General features: G+C 28.6%; 3 non-coding genes across 3 annotated transcripts; 2 read left to right on the forward strand and 1 right to left on the reverse strand.

Annotated features, from left to right (window-relative positions):
* Positions 1-458: 458 nt before the first annotated feature.
* LOC113004100 lies at positions 459-578 on the reverse strand. The gene has a single exon (XR_003268837.1). It is a non-coding gene; the product is annotated as a 5S ribosomal RNA (ribosomal RNA).
* Positions 579-1,269: 691 nt separating this feature from the next.
* Positions 1,270-1,389, forward strand: LOC113004099. The gene has a single exon (XR_003268836.1). It is a non-coding gene; the product is annotated as a 5S ribosomal RNA (ribosomal RNA).
* Positions 1,390-4,154: 2,765 nt separating this feature from the next.
* LOC113003472 lies at positions 4,155-4,274 on the forward strand. The gene has a single exon (XR_003268503.1). It is a non-coding gene; the product is annotated as a 5S ribosomal RNA (ribosomal RNA).
* Positions 4,275-5,143: the final 869 nt, after the last annotated feature.

Consider the following 5,143-nt stretch of genomic DNA (forward strand, 5'->3'; position numbering starts at 1 on the left):
ATTATGTTTCTATATTTTTTATATAATATTTTTGATAAAATATAAAAAATATTTTTCAAACAGTTTTCAATACATTATATTTAATATAAACTTTCTTATATCTATTTAATTATTATAAATATTGTATTATAAATAATTTATTACAAACAATGTTCTCAGAAGGCTAATAAGAAAGAAAATCAAGGCGCAGTTATAAAGGCATAATTAGTTCAAACTATTTTTTTTTATTAGATAAACATAAAATCATAATTAATTAAACTGTGAACAGTACATTTTCAAAATAAAAAAAAAAGATAGAAAATATACTTTCTATCACCCCTCAAAAGAATGATAAAATTTTTATAAAATATTTCTATAAAATTTTTGTTACATATTTTTTTAAAAATACATATTTAAAATGATAAAAATTCTTACGAATATATTTTATACTGTCTGAAAATAATAAAAATGCAAAAAAAGGACAACATCACACGGTGTTCCCAAGCGGTCACCCATCCAAGTACTAACCGTGCCCAATGCTGCTTGACTTCAGTGATCGGACGAGAACTGGTACGTTACAGCATGGTTTGAACGTTGCCCGAATGCCTTACTTAATTCAAACGGTTTTCATTGGTTTTGTAATAAATCGCTTTTAAAATTAATTTTTTTGTATAGAACTAAATATTATAAGAGTTCTCCTTAGTCGATTAATTAAAACGTTGTTTTATTGCCACATCTTCAATTAGCACTGACTCCTTTTTGTTTACTTTCTGTTCTTTTTCCTTAAATATTTAGGTGCACTTTTTACAATTTTCATTATTTTTATTTTTTTATTTTTATTTTTTTATTTTTATTTTTTTATTATATCTCGCTACTAAAATTTTACAATCCTTTCATTACCTCTATATATCTTTTATTTCAGTTCTTTTTCTAAATTACATTAATTATTTCTTAGTTTTTTCAATGCATTGTACCCAATTCAACTATATTCACAGAGACAATGGGAGGATAGTATTACTATTTTAGTAGCGAGATATAATAAAAGAATAAAAATAAAAGAATAAAAACAATAAAAATTGTAAAAGGTGCACCTAAATATTTAAAGAAAAAGAACAAAAAGTAAACAGAAAGAAGTCAGTGCTAATTGAAGATGTGGAATAAATAAAACAACGCTTTAATTAATTGACTAAGAAGAACTCTTATAATATTCAGTTCTATACAAAAAAATTAATTTTAAAAGCGATTTATTTCAAAACCGATAAAAACCGTTTGAATTAAGCAAGGCGTTCGGGCAACGTTCAAACCATGCTGTAACGTACCAGTTCTCGTCCGATCACTGAAGTCAAGCAGCATTGGGCACGGTTAGTACTTGGATGGGTGACCGCTTGGGAACACCGTGTGATGTTGTCCTTTTTTTGCATTTTTATTATTTTCAGACAATATAAAATATATTCGTAAAAATTTTTAACATTCTAAATATGTATTTTTAAAAAAATATGTAACAAAAATTTTATAGAAATATTTTATAAAAATTTTGGAATAATACAGTATATATATATATATATATATATATATATATATATATATATATATATATATATATATATATATATATATATATAATGGCCACATATTACATCCGGAGCAATAAATAGAAGCAAAAAAAGGAGAAATCGTGCGACGACAAAATTACAAGCAGCGATGCTTATTTAATAATTCATATGGACGAACAAAGCCTGGACTCGTAAGAGAAAAAATCTAAACGTTATTAAAGTCTGGCAACAATCGGAGATAAGATTGAGTCGCGACGCCGGACGGAAACTATAAAACTATAAAATCAAAATTTACAACCCGGCTTTGTTTGTTCGAACCTACGTTTCATCACGAACGGAAAGATGATTCATATGAAAAGCGAGTCCCAAATAAACGGACGCGGCGATATAAAAAATCGGGACCGAACGTTCCAAGAAGAGAAACCGTAAGATAACGAATCCCTTAAGCGATTGGGTGATGCAACTGCTCGCCCCTCTTAGAGTTAAGAAAAATCGGAAGAAGATGGAAAATTAGCCATCGAGAGATCATCCGAGAAGATGATTGGTAGTAAGCGTTGGTGAACTACCCAACGAATAAGCTCGAAATTTCGACAACAAGGAATCTCCAAAGAAGGGGAAAAAGCTCAAAAGGCTTTACCCAATCAAATCCTCATCTCACCCACTAAACTAATCTCACGCCCTTTTCCTAAGCCCTATAAAATACGCAGCTTCGAACGGCTCGAGGATTCATTCATTCATTCATTCATTCAAAAAATTCAAAGTTCAAGTTCGCACTCACATCCACGCGTTGCACGTGTCGAAGCTGTGCGCGTTATTTTCAAAATCGTTTTAAACTTAGAATCTGTGCTTAAGAATCACATACATTAAAACTCCGAGCAGCCCACCGTTGAAGCATCCCCAGAGAGGACAGCCTGCGCTGCGTCAAGCACCTTTCAACCCGCAGATTTCCATAGTTCTTCCCTTTCTCTTCTTGTCTAACTAATAAGTAAGTTTTTTCTTTTTTTTTTCTCTTTTTCGGTTTTACTTCAATTTTCCATTCAACTCGCCAGGAATCAATCGCTAATGAGCAATCACAGCCGTTCATGTCCCAGCTCCTTGTTCCCAATATTATTATTTTTATTTCGGATTAATACAGCAATTCTCATTTTAGACAATTCCCGACTTTCCCTCTAAATATTTCTTAAATCTCTATGTAAATGAAATGTTCTACTTCCATTTTTAAATCTTAGGTTTTGATTTGATTTAATAGTTAAAATATGAATCTCAACACATAATTACAATTCCCGTAACCGAAATCAATCAATTCCATCTTCTCCTACACAAATGTAATAGAATTAAGTTTTTTATTTTTTTATTTTATACTATAACTCCTAGCGATAATGCATAATACTAATTTCTTCAATAACCTTTAATTAATTTCTTGTTTTGTTCACTTTTATAATTATGTATCGATATTAAACAATGTATATAAATTTTAAACTTCTGAATAATCATTACCTAATCGTTTTGTATTTTAATTAAACCAACCGATTACGTACTGCTGTCTTAATTAACAATGATTACCTTGTTATATTGTTTTCTTTTTTCTATTAAATAACAATAACCGATAATGTATTCATTTGCTAATTCTTTTTGAACCCTTATGTATGTAAAATTCAAATATTAGAATATATGTTAAATTTTAGTTTAAAAGAAGCTCCAATGTAAAATTTTATTTCATCAAACCCATCTCGTACTCACACACTAACCTCCCGACTCGAAAAGATTACACTCGGTCCGATCCCGAGTTATAGAGATTGAATTCTCTGACTCAAATTAGGACCAACGATCGCACGATTTTGAAAAGGCGTTAAAGCGTGTCATTACACGTTGACGCATAATTTCGGAATCTTGAAAAGTGCGTTCGGCTCGTGCCGCACGTCCCACTAGTGCGGTCACGAGAATAAAAGAGTTTTTGTTGCATCCTTCCCTGCCTTCCTTTCCTTAAGGCTGGATGTAACAGTATGCAACTAAATATTATAAGAATTCTTCTTAGTCAATTAATTAAAGCGTTGTTTTATTTATGCCACATCTTCAATTAGCACTGACGTCTTTCTGTTTACTTTTTGTTCTTTTTCTTTAAATATTTAGGTGCACCTTTTACAATTTTTATTGTTTCTATTCTTTTATTTTTATTCTTTTATTATATCTCGCTACTAAAATAGTAATACTATCCTTCCATTGCCTCTGTGAATATAGTTGAATTGGGTACAATGCATTGAAAAAACTAAGAAATAATTAATGTAATTTAGAAAAAGAGCTGTAATAAAAGATATAAAGAAGTAATGAAAGGATTGTAAAATTTTAGTAACGAGATATAATAAAAGAATAAAAATAAAAGAATAAAAATAAAAAAATAAAAATAATGGAAATTGTAAAAAGTGCACCTGAATATTTAAGGAAAAAAAACATAAAGTAAACAGAAAAAAGTCAGTGCTAATTGAAGATGTGGCAATAAAACAACGTTTTAATTAATCGACTAAGGAGAACTCTTATAATATTTAGTTCCATACAAAAAAATTAATTTTAAAAGCGATTTATTTCAAAACCGATAAAAACCGTTTGAATTAAGCAAGGCATTCGGGCAACGTTCAAACCATGCTGTAACGTACCAGTTCTCGTCCGATCACTGAAGTCAAGCAGCATTGGGCACGGTTAGTACTTGGATGGGTGACCGCTTGGGAACACCGTGTGATGTTGTCCTTTTTTTGCATTTTTATTATTTTCAGACAGTATAAAATATATTCGTAAGAATTTTTATCATTTTAAATATGTATTTTTAAAAAAATATGTAACAAAAATTTTATAGAAATATTTTATAAAAATTTTATCATTCTTTTGAGGGGTGATAGAAAGTATATTTTCCATCTTTTTCTTTTTTATTTTAAAAATGTACTGCTCTCAGTTTAATTAATTATGATTTCATGTTTATCCAATAAAAAAAATAGGTTTAACTAATTGTGCCTTTATAACTGCACCTTGATTTTCTTTCTTATTGGTCTTCTGAGAACGTTGTTCGTAATAAATTATTTATAATATAATATTTATATAATATAATAATTAAATAGATATAAGAAATCTTATATTAAATATAATGTATTGAAAACTGTTTTTTATATTGTATAAGAAATATTATATAAAACATATAAAAACATATTGTATTATAATAATTTCTGTATTATTCCAAAATCTTTATAAAATATTTCTATAAAATTTTTATTATTTTTATTTCTTGAAAGATAGTATATATTATACATATAAAAAAGTACTTTCTTCTTTATTATATTAAGTTTTTTTCCAATCCTTTTCAATTTTGCAATTACTGCTCCCGTCATGAACAACGACCGCATCTCGATCTCGCAAATGCTTTATCATTCTTGGGTAACGGTTGGAGCTACACGGTCGCAATCAGCAACTGTTAATGTAAATCACTGTAGTATAGATGTATGATAGCGTATTCGCGTTTAGAGTTTTAGACATTTTTTTAGTTACGGAAATAATAATCTGTCAATTATATCTGCATAAATAAAAAATATATCTAAATATGAAACATAATAAAATTTATTACAGAT

This window comes from Solenopsis invicta, chromosome 5 (assembly GCF_016802725.1).
Source record: "Solenopsis invicta isolate M01_SB chromosome 5, UNIL_Sinv_3.0, whole genome shotgun sequence".
NCBI lineage: Eukaryota > Metazoa > Arthropoda > Insecta > Hymenoptera > Formicidae > Solenopsis > Solenopsis invicta.